General features: G+C 42.0%; 1 protein-coding gene across 4 annotated transcripts in view; it reads left to right on the forward strand.

Annotated features, from left to right (window-relative positions):
- The window catches only part of SPOPL (speckle-type POZ protein-like), a 52183-nt gene that overhangs the window by 11929 nt on the left and 27951 nt on the right, over positions 1-12303 (forward strand). Inside the window, exon 2 of one of the 4 annotated variants that reach the window (XM_014540357.1) lies at positions 8021-8095. The gene's annotated coding sequence lies outside the window, so the exon portion shown is untranslated. Of the gene's footprint in view, positions 1-7945; positions 8096-12303 lie in introns of those variants that run through there. The other 3 variants (XM_014540358.1, XM_014540356.1, XM_014540359.1) reach the window with 3 other exon arrangements.

The raw sequence follows: 12303 nt of genomic DNA on the forward strand, positions 1-12303 counted from the left end.
GGGTCCCCACTGGGGTGCCTGGCCAGTCTGGGTGAGGGGCTGAGGGCTGTTTTCCTGCTGGCGAGTGACTGAAGCTCCCAACTGCTCCTTGTTTTCTTTTTTTCTTTTTTTTATTCTGGGCCAGCTTTAGCTCTGAGGCCTTGCTGCTGAAAACATCGATACAATGTTGCAGTCCTGCTGGCTTTCAGTCCGGCTGGTTTCTGGGGTTTTGTTTAGCTTCTATATTTGCAACATAGTTGCTTAGAGTTGCAGCTGAGAGGCCGGCAAGTCAGGCGGGGAACGTTGGAGTCTGCAGTCACTGGAGCAAGCAAGCCTCCCTGCTCGCTTCAGTGCATGGCTGCCGGCCGCCATCTTGGCTGACAGTTAATTTGCATAAGGATATGCTGATTAGCCAAGGGGAAGGGTAGCAGTCGTACGCTAATTACCATGTTTCCCTTTTATTAGTGTAGATGCCAAAGGTTAAAGACAAAGAATCCTAAAAGCAGCAAGAGAAAAGTAGTTAGTTACCTAATAACTTATAGGTGCTCTCATAAGACTGTTAACTGATTTCTCTCCAAAAACTTTGCAGGCCAAAGGAATTGGTACAAAATATTCAAATTGATGAAAAGCAAGGACCTACAACCAAGATTACCCAGCAAAGCTATCATTTTGAATAGCAGGAGAGATAAAGAGCTTCCCAGGCAGGAAAAAGCTGAAGGAGTTCATCACCATCAAAACAGTATTACTAGCCCTAGCTGGTTTGGCTCAGTAGATAGGGTGTCAGCCTGCAGACTGAAGGGTCCTGAGTTTGATTCCATTCAAGGGCACATGCCCAGGTTTCGGGCTCACTCCCCAGTGGGGGGCGTGCAGGAGGCAGCAGATCAACGATTCTCTCTCTTTCTCCCTCTCCCTCCCTCTCTGAAATAAATGAAAATATATTTTAAAAAAAAAAGACAAAACAAGAAAAACCCAGTATTATTAGAAATGTTAAAGAGACTTCTTTAAGAGAAGAGAAGAAAAAATTTACTGACAAAGGCAGTCAACTAACACACAAAGGTCAAAAGGCAAAATTAAGAATATCATGTGTAATTACAACAATAAATTAAGGGTTTTACACAAACACACAGAAGAAGTAAAAAGTAATGACAAAAACATAAATGTGGAAGGGGTGAATAAAAATGGTAGTGATTTTAGAATGTGTTGGAATTTAAGCGATTGTCAACTTAATATAGACTGCTATAAACATAGCTTGTATATGAAGCGCCTGGTAACCACAAACCAAAAGTCTACAAGAGCTATACAAGAAAGCAAGAGAAGAATCCAAACAACACTACAGAATATTATCACCATACAAGAGAAGAGAGGAAGAGATAAGAAAAGGAACAGAGAATTACAAAAATAATTAGAAAACGATAAAATGGCAATAGTTACATACCTATCAATAATAACTTCTTTGTTATTAATCCTCACCCAAGGATATTTTTCCATTGATTTTTAGAGAGACTGGAAGGGGAGGGGAAGAGACAGAGAAACATCGATGTGAGAGAGATCTATTGGTTGTCTCCTGCACATGCCCCAGAGCCTGTAACTGAGGATTGTGCCCTTGACCAGAATCAAACCTGGGAACCCTCTGGGGGCCAATGCTCTATCCACTGAAACAAAACGTCTAGGGCAGTGGTTCTCAACCTTCCTAATGCTGTGACCCTTTAATACAGTTCACCATGTTGTGGTGACCCCCAACCATAAAATTATTTTCTTTGCTACTTCATAACTGTAATTTTGCTACTGTTATGAATTGTAATGTAAATATCTGATATGCAGGATGTATTTTCATTGTTACAAATTGAACATAATTAAAGCATAGTGATTAATCACAAAAACAATATGTAATTATATATGTGTTTTCCAGTGGTCTTAGGCGACCCCTGTGAAAGGGTCGTTCGACCCCCAAAGAGATTGCGACCCACAGGTTGAGAACTGCTGATCTAGGGCAATAATCACTTAAATGTAAATGGATTAAATGTTTTAGTTAAAAGATTAATTGATAAAGAAGAACTGGTACATATTTGCAATGGAATATTACTGGGCCATAAAAATAAATGAAACTTTAACTATTTATGACAAAATGGATGGACCTGGAGGGTATTATGCTGGTGAAATAAGTCAGAGAAAGAAAAATACCATATGATTTCACTTTTATGTGAAATCTAAAAAACAAAATAAATGAACAAATAAAACAGAAACAAACTCAGATACAGAGAACAAACTTATGGTTGCCAGATGGGAGGAGAGGTTAGGGGACTGGATGAAAAAGGTGAAGGGATTATACTAAGTACAAATTGACAGTTACAAAATCATCACTGAGATTTATAGTATAGCGTAGGGAATATAGTCAACAATATTGTAATAATGGTATGTGGTGTCAGGTGGGTACATGACTTTGTCTAACCACTATGTTGTTCACCTGAAATCAGTATAATATTTAATATGAACTATAGTTGAATATTTTTTTTTTAAAAAAGGTGGGCAGATTCCAATACAGTGTTGGTGTTTGAAGAAGGGATAAGATTAAATTATGATTTGTTAATTGAGATAACTTACTGCTCTGCTTTGGATAAGGGCGTTACCTTATTTATAAACTAGAGGCCCATTGCACAAAGAGATTTGTGCAATAGGCCATCCTTCCCCTGGCTGCCGGCACCGGTTTTCCTCCGGCACCCAGGACCCAGGCCTTCGCTCTTGCTACAGCGGAGAAGCCAAGCTTCTTCAATCTTCAGTCGTCTTCAGTCTTCAGTCTTTGCTCCGGGTCTGCGTATGCAAATTAACCACCATCTTTGTTGGGTTAATTTGCATACTCATCCTGATTGGCTGGTGGGCGTAGCAGAGTGACACCAATTTGCATGTTTCTCTTTTATTAGTGTAGATTAGAGCTTGAATGGGAGAGGAGGGGCTGGTTTCAGCTATTTGAAATTTTTATCAGAAAAGGTACCAGGCTTTTGCTGTTGTTTATTCTCTTAAGCACATTTGAAGTTATAGAAGACTAGGGGCCCATAGTGCACCTTGAAAGGAACTGTGGGCCACGAGACTGCGGTGGGCATAGGGACGGGTCTTGGCCCATCCTCCGCCCCCCTGCTTGGCCCCTCCTACGGCGGACCCCAGTCCCCTGTGTGCTGGCAGCCCTGCTCCCACTGCCGCCACTCCCATGTGCTGATGGCACCAGCCCCGCTCACACCCGCTGACGGCACCAAGCGATTGGGGCCAGCGCCAGCAGCAGGTATGAGTGGAGGCTCCAGCGCCAGCAGCAGGTGGGAGCGTGCAGGAGCAAAGAATTTTCAGTAACCACCAGAGGTTCGCCCTGATGGCAGCGACCGGCACACTCCTTGGTCTGGTGCCCTTGCTCACCTGCTCCACCATCCCACCACAGTCGACACCTGCCTTTTTCCACGCTCGCCCCCTGGTGGTCAGTGCACATCATAGCGACTGGTTCGGTTGTTCCGCCGTTCAGTCTTTTTGCATATTAGCCTTTTATTACATAGGATTTTATCCACAGGACTTCTGAGATCTAGTTCAAATTATGAGATCAGGTTGTCCTTTGTTTTCACAGGGCCTGCCTCAGTGTGGGTTCCCCCAAAATATTCAGATGGGTCAGTGAATAAGAGAAAAAGAAAGAGAATAAATGAATGAATGAATGGTTGAAAAGAAAGAAAGAATCAGAGAGGTCTTGAAACTTGTCCATATATTGAGTAGTCTCCTGACTGCTATAGTCTCTCCCCTTTTTAATTCACCACAGTTTATACATTACTATAATTTGAAATCTTACCTCCTGAGATTTATTAACCGTAGTTATAAACTGTCATACCAACTAAATAAAGTTGATTTTTCAAAAATCCCTATACTGTCTTTATAAGATTTCTATAAACAGCCTCCTTTAAAAATGAGAAATATTTGCTTTATATATTTTAAGTAGATATGGCTATTAATATAGATTTAGATAGGCTTATATTTTATTGGACCCTGTATATAAGTTATTAATAAGTAATGAGAATTAACAAGAATCCTTTCTTGTTTTCTGACCTTTTTTTTTAAAGCATCTTGTTCTTGTTTTATTCAAGTATACTTTAAGTATACCATTTTGACCCTTAATTGTCTCTATTTCTACCAGGGTTACTTGAATTGGTTTATTTTATTTTCTTTGGATCTTTTCCCAAATATCTGTTGCCTTTGGTTTTCCATTAATATTTTGAGATGAAGAATTAAGTTAATAAGTAATGGTATTTGGCTTGGTTTTCTCTAAAGTTAAGTAGACCTGGGGTAGGCCTCTCCCCTAAAAGGGAAGGGGCTATGGATGCATTCAGCGTAAGTAGGCAAAGTGTTTCAATGTAGTGATTACTCATTGTAGGTTGTGGGTAGGTTGGGAACCTCCACACATGTCAAATTAAGGAGGGCTTTATTTTGTGTAGAGTGCTTTAATATAGAAATTCTATTAGGAATTATCTCTTCTCACCATCTTATCCCTATATATCTGTTATGATATTCAGAGATAGTCCAGTCTAAATCCTGTTTGTCTCTCAGGCACTGACACTTTTACAATCCTGTTTGTCTCTGAGGCACTGACACTTCCACAATCCTGTTTGTCTCTCAGGCACTGACACTTTCATAAGGAATGTACCCAGACAGATGGCCCACTTCCTTAGAGGACAATTCTTGGGCTTTGGTATGATGGTAAAAACCACAACTGCCAGCCCGGGAAAGGGAAAGGCCCCTACTTTTCACAGATAGCCCACATGCTGTTTCTAAAATTATTAACCTGATGATCGCCACTTGCCCTTTTTCTGCTGTTTATATTTGATGAAGAGGTGGTTCTTCTTTCGGCCTCCATGAAAAAAATGTGGAGAGATACCTATCTTATCTTGGTTTGTGATTTTCTCTCTTAATTTCTCTGCTAATTTGCTCCCATCTGATTGATTTCTCTGCTAATTTGTTTCCATATATCTGCCTTGAATTTCTCAATTTCTGATCACCAATATCACCCTTTCTTATATTCCAACCTTTTTATGCCCTCATTCTTTTTTAAAAATATATTTTTATTGATTTCAGAGAGGAAGGGAGAAAGATGAGAGAGAAACAACAATGATGAGAGAGAATCATTGATTGGCTGCCTCCTGCACTTCCCACACTGAGGATCAAGCCCGCAACCCTGGCATGTGCTCTGACCGAGAATTGAACTGTGACCTGGTTCATAGATCGATGCTCAACCACTAAGCCACGCTGGCTGGGCACCTTCATTCTTTTGTAAATGTTCATCGTCATCTCATTGTTATGTTGGGGAAATAAAAGAAACATAAGTGTTCTCACTTCTGTGCCTTGAGCAATGGACTGTTTTCAAAGTTCCATCTTCAGTACAATATCTGATCCAGATATGTGTGTGTGTGTGTGTGTGTGTGTGTGTGTGTGTGTCTCATATGAGTTTGGAAGAATGAATAATCCCCCTTGTTATGGTTTTTTTAAAATGAGGTGTTTTGTGTGTGTTTTTGGCCAGTGGGGGTTACTAATGTGCTGGAAAGGGTGTCTTTAATGACATACATGTCTTTAGTGTAAGCTTAGGCTGAAATCCAGGCAGGCATTGCCATATTTTAACGTTATAATCTTGGGAAGGTTACATAGCCTTTTGTATGCTAATTTACGCATCTGTAGTATTGGCAGAAGCACTTATAACCTTCTTCATAGAGTTATTTTGGGAATCAAATTATACTTAAGCCTGGCATATAGAAAGTCTTTAAAACGTATCTACTCTTGGTCTTATTAAATTGCTTCTATTCAGAAAAATGTTATACATTTTAGATAGCTCTTTTCTTACAGAACAGATAAGTTTCTGCAATATTGTCTATGCAGTAGCTTATCCTATATAATAAAAGGCTAATATGCAAATCAACCGAACGGCAGAACAACTGGTCGCTATGATGTGCATTGACCACCAGGGGGCAGATGCTCAATGCAGGAGCTTCCCCCTGGTGGTCAGTGCACTCCCACAGGGGGAGCACTGCTTATCCAGAAGCCGGGCTCATGATGGCGAGCGCAGCAGGAGTTGCGGGAGCCTCTCCCACCTCCGCAGCAGCGCTAAGGATGTCCGACTGACGGCTTAGGCCTAAGCCGTCAGTCGGACATCCCCGAGGGCTCCCGAACTGCGAGAAGGCACAGGCCAGGCTGAGGGACACCCCCCCCTCCCCCCGCCTGAGTGCACAAATTTTGTGCACTGGGCCTGTAGTTATAAAATAAAATTTTATGTTTTACAAGTTCGGAAATTTCTTATCTTTAATATCATTAAGTTCAAAATATTTTCTGATTCCCATGTGATTTAATTTTTTACCCAAGATTATTTAGTAAGCTATTGTTTAATTCTGGAGACTTGGGTATTTTCTTGTTATCTTTTGCTTATTGATTTTTAGTTCCACTGTGATTTCTTCAGTGATCTGAAATTTGTTTGCAAGGTTTTCTTTATGTTGCAATAATACATCTGATCAGTTTGGGTAAATGTGTTCTGTGCAGTTGGGAAGAACTTGCATGTACTCTTACTATATGTATTGCTTAAGAAAAATTTGCCCACTCCAGAATTATAAAATCAGATGGCCCAGTTCCTTTAGAGGACAATTCTTGGGCTTTGGTATGATGGTAAAAGCCACAACTGCCATGCTTGGGGGAGGGGAAAAGAGGGCCCTACTTTTCTCAGGTAGCCCAAATGCTGTTTCTAAAATTATTAACCTGTTGATCGCCACTTGCTCTTTTTCTGCTGTTTGTATTTGTAGAGATTGGTTCTATTTTGGGACACTCTTTCAACTCTTAGGCCAGTTATAGTTTTGCCCATTAGTCTTCATTTTCTGCTTGCTTGGCATTTTAATAGTCACCCAAGTTGATAGTTTAGGGTCTTCTCACATATTTTTCAAGCATGTATTAGGTCCCAGGTATACACATAGCCTTCTAGTTTTTCTAGTATGGGAACTTTTCAAATCCCCTTTTTCCCAAATATATTTCTCAGCTTCTTTCTTTCCAGGCTTTCCTGTTTGGCTATTGCTAGTCCCAACTCTTACTCTTTGTGCTAATACATTTGCCTTTAAATGCTTTTGACAAATACTGCTGTCCAGAAATGATTCTCCCCTGGGGAAGCTCCAGGGAAGGTGAAACAACGCTAAGACCTTGAACTGAATCTTTAGGGACTTACCAAACTGGACAAAGCACACAACCACACAGTTCTTTACGAATAGGTCTAATATGTAGTTCGCTCTGGTACCAGCAGTCTGCACCAGGCTGATGTCTTCATGACTGCTGCCGAATTGGGGAGTGGGGCATGGTAAGTGAGTATGTTAAAATGCCAGTTTTCCCCTAAAATTCTGAAGCTGCATTCTTCATTAAGCAATACCCAGATTGTAACTGTTGACTTGATTCCAGAGTTCCAAAAAACTGATTCTGATAGTTACTGTCCGCTTATTCATTGCTTTTGTGGAAGGATGGAGTTTTAGAATTCCCCACTTTGCCATTTTTAGTGACATGTATGTGCATATACTTTATAACATACCTGTGAACTTATTTCTCTACAGTGTAGGATTCACAGAAAAATAAGAATGTGAAGAAATTCATTGGTGTAACAAATTCAGGATACAGATAACTTCTGGTAGGGGAAAAGATTTGATGATAGTGGCGGGGATGGATACACAAGGATGGTGAAAAGATGGTTGTTTGACATGATTCTTTATGTTTTCTGAATATTTGAAATACTTTATAATTTCTGTAGCTGTGGGTGTGTCTATGATGTGCATATAGAACATTAATTCTGACATGCAAATATTTTGTTAAAATAAAAAATTACATGGAAGAATCCTTTACTTAATTGGTAATTGGTGTAGATCGCTTGTTTTATATTCTCTAGATCTTATTTTGGTTGTTCTCTCTCTTTCTTCAAGCTTTTCTGCAGGAACAAGAATAGGAAGTCTTGAGCATCTTCAATGTAGTGGATATTCAACTATCTTTTTTTTTTTTCTTTTTGAAGAGAAGGAAAACATAGAATACTGGAAATAGCACTGAAATGAATATTGGGACATCTTTTTCTTCTAATTATCTTAGTGTAAGCATGGACAGTTTATTTTTCTAGTCTAACCTATTTTTCTTCTTGATCCTCATCTGTTAATTAAGAGTGGCACCAGATAGTTAAGGGCTTAAAATAGCTCTATAATATCAGCAGGTTTAGCATGATTCTGTGGAAAGAGTATAGAGTTTGGAGCCAGATAAATTTGTGTTCAGTTACTTTCTGGTTACTTAAAGTGTAAAGTAAGCTATCTAGCCAATCTAATAATTTTCTCATGGTTAAGATGAGATTATTACTACCCCATCTCATAGAGTTGCTGAAGAATAAACAGTGTTGGTACAGAATGTCTTGTAAGTGCTAACCAATGCAATCTGCTCACCAGCATTCTCAATATCTCCATCCCACAACTATATCATTTGAAGGAGTAGCTGGAATGAAAACAGAAATTTTTTTACCTTTTATTTAGTTTGCTTTTATATATGAACTGGGGGCCCAGTGCACAAATTCGTGCACCTTGAAGGGAACTGTGGGCCGCAAGGCTGTGGTGAGCACAGGGGCGGGTCTCGGCCCATCCTTGGTGCCCCTGTCACAGCCCCTAGTCCCCTGTCTGCCAGCAGCCCCACTCCTGCCGCCGCTGCTCCCATGCACTGACACTGACGGCACTAGCCCCACTCGCATCTGCTCACGGCGCGGAGGGATTGGGGCCAGTGCCAGCAGTGGGTGCGAGTGCTGGGTGGGACCGTGGCATGCAGGAACAAAGAATTCAGTAACCTCCCCAATGACAGCAACCGGCTCCCCACCTTGGTCTGGCGCCCTCGCTCACCTGCTCTACCATCCCACCACGGCCAACGCCTGCCATTTTCTGCACTCTGCCATCTGCTGCTGACACCTACCATGTTCTGCACGTGCCCCCTGGTGGTCAGCGCACGTCATAGAAAGCGGTTCTGTTGTTCGGCACCATTCGGTCTATTTGCATATTAGCCTTTTCTTATATAGGATTATTTTGTGAGTTACACTTAGGAAGGTAATAACTCCTACACAGGTATTAAAGAACTTTTTCTTCTTTACTCTTCAGGTTTTTAAAACTTATTTAAGTATTTTATTAGTATTAAATTAACTAGAGTCTTATAAGTTTTATTTGACTTACCATCCTCTTTGACCTAACATCTCTCAATCTCTTCTTAAAAGTGAGATCCTTTCAAGCATACATACTCTTTGATTTTTTAAATATATAGCATATCTTACATATTTACCCTGTCAGTACACTCTTAGTGGTTTCATAGTTCTTCATGTATAAATATATCCCAACACATATTATGTTTATAGCTAACAGTGTTTTCCCCACAGTTGTAACATTTCTCCAGGATAAATTTCTAGGATGACTCTGAGAAAGAATTTTTGTTGATACGAATTGTAAAATTGTCCTGCAGAAAAGTCTTACCAGTAATGTCTGCAATTTTGTTGACTGTAGGGATTGACAGTTTAAAAGAATCTTTGATGATACTGTTGTTGAAAAATGGTATGGGTTCTTTTTGTATTTCATTGATTACAAATGAGGTTAAGATTTTTCTTCCTTTTGTACTTATTTTCTTATAAATTGCTTGTTCATCTCAGTACCTTTTTATGAATGTTTCTGAAAGCATTCTTAGTTGTCAGGAACTATATATAAACTAGAGGCCCGGTGCACTAAATTTGTGCACGGAGGGGGCGGCCCTCTGCCCAGCCTGCACCCTCTCCAGTCTAGACCAGCAGTCGAACATCCCACTCACAATCCTGGACCGCTGGCTCCTAATCGCTCACTGGTCTGCCTGCCTGGTCGCTCCTAATTGCCCCCTTCCCCACTGGCCTTATTGCCCCTCACTGCCTCTGTGTGCCGGCCTGGTCACCCCTAGCTGCCACCCGCTGCTGGCCAGGTTGCCCCCAACTGTCCCCTCCCTGTCGGCCAGGTTACACCCCTCACTGCCCCCCCGCCAGCCTAATCGCCCCCAACTGCCCCCCCTGCTGTCCTGGTTGCCCCCAACTGCACCCCCCCAGCCGGCCTGGCCAACCCTCATGGCCCCCCTGCCAGCCTGGTCGCCCCACGCAGCCTGCTGTTCAGTCATTTGGTCGTCCTTCGGGCCAGCCCTGGGTGGCTGGGGGGAGATTGGGCGCCACCATCTTGTGGCTGTGGGCACCGCCATATTTGAGGGTGTGGCAGTCAATTAGCATATTCCCTCCTTATTGGTTGTGGGCGTCGCCATCTTTGAGGGCATGGCAGTCAATTAGCATATTCCCTCCTTATTGGTTGTGGGCGTCGCCATCTTTGAGGGCATGGCAGTCAATTAGCATATTCCCTCCTTATTGGTTGTGGGCGTCGCCATCTTTGAGGGCATGGCAGTCAATTAGCATATTCCCTCCTTATTGGCTGTGGGCGCTGCCATCTTTGAGGGCGGGGCAGTCATTTAGCATATTCACTCCTTATTGGCTGTGGGCGCCACCATCTTTGCAACGGTGTGAGGGTCAATTAGCATATTTCCTCTTTATTAGATAGAATGGTTTTTGTGGACATCAAATATTCTGTCGGCATTTTTATATAAAATTAGCTATACATTATCATTTTCTTCCTATTTTGCCAGAAATTTCACCATAAAAAGTGAAAAAGGAAATTATTAAAACAACTTTAAATTTATGTTCCCACTAGAAATGTATGAGAGTGCCTGTGCTTATACTCTCACCAATCTTTTGGATCGTTGCTTGTCTGATAGGCTAAAAAATTGTGTCTTAATTTAGTTTTAATTTGTAGTTGTCTAATTATGAGTCAGGTTCTTTTTCTGTGTGTTTTATAGTCTACTTTTTCTTTATAGTTTTTAGGAATTCTTTATATATTAGGGAAATGAACTCTTTATGTGTTATATGCATTGCAAATACTTCTCTTGGTTTATTGTTTTGAAATTGGTCATGGGGCAGAGTCACTGGCAGAAGTATTGCGTAAGACCCTTTCACATATTTCTAACTGGTAAGTCTGAGAATCATTACTCTTTCAGTATATTTATTAGCTACTAGAGGCCCAGTGCACCACATTCATGCACTAGGGGGGTGGGGGTTCCTCAGCCCGGCCTGCATCCTCTCACAGTCTGGGACCCCTTGCTCTTTACTGCCCACCTGCAGCGGAGGCAGGAGAGGCTCCCGCCACCACTGCTACACTCGCCAGCCATGAGCCCAGCTTCTGGCTGAGCAGCACTCCCCCTGTGGGAGTGCACTGACCACCACCAGGGGGCAGCTCAACGCAGGAGCTGCCCCCTGGTGGTCAGTGCACATCATAGTGACCGGTCGTTTGGCCGATTTGCATATTAGCCTTTTATTATATAGAATGAATTTGCTTAAGAGAACTATCCAATTCATATATATACTCCTATTTTCATCCCCAGCACAGTTTCACCATCCTGGGGCTAGGCAGGAAAACCAAGTATCTTTGCTGCCAGATAGTTGAATTGGATTTGGGTCTGCTGTTAGGGAACTTAAGGCTTTGTCAGCTAAAAGTAGCAAACCGAGTCTGAAGGAAAGAGGACAGACAGCCAGCAGCTTTGCTGACCAGGCACGACCTTTTTGCTTGTCTTGGAGCTGTGACCTGAGGGGCAGGCCTTATGCTTGGCACAAGTCTAGTGTCCTAAATAGCTGTTCTCAAGGATTATAGGCTCTGGATACCTTTTGGTGCTCTCCCTCTGCCTTGCTCCAGAAAAAAAGCATTTATATGCATCTGGAGCCCTTATTTTTGCAATTGCCACCAGGGGACACCTCCAGATCACCTGGCTCTGGTGGGTAGCAGGGTCCCAGAGACTGTATACATATTTGCATACTTTTAAAAGCTGCTTCTTGAGAGCATGGCTGCCAATCATCCTGTATCTAGGTGCTTACATCCCCCCATTTGGGACACTGACAAGTACTGGCATATATTTTACTACTGGGAGCTATCCTATCTAATAAAAGAGAAACATGGTAATTAGCCGTACATCTGCTACCCTTCCCATTGGCTAATCAGGGCGATATGCAAATTAACTGCCAGCCAAGATGGCAGCCGGCAGCCAAGCAGCTTAAAGCTAACAGGAGGCTTGCTTGCTTCAGTGATATAGGACTCCAACGTTCCCCGCCTGCGCTGCCGGCCTCTGAGCTTGCAGTTTGAAACATTGTAACAAATATAGAAGCTAAACAAAACCCCAGAAACCTGTTTTCAGTCAGCCGGGATCTCAGAGCTGGAGTCGCAACAAAGT

The sequence above is a fragment of the Myotis brandtii genome, unplaced genomic scaffold (genome assembly GCF_000412655.1).
Source record: "Myotis brandtii unplaced genomic scaffold, ASM41265v1 scaffold243, whole genome shotgun sequence".
NCBI classification, from domain to species: Eukaryota; Metazoa; Chordata; class Mammalia; order Chiroptera; family Vespertilionidae; genus Myotis; species Myotis brandtii.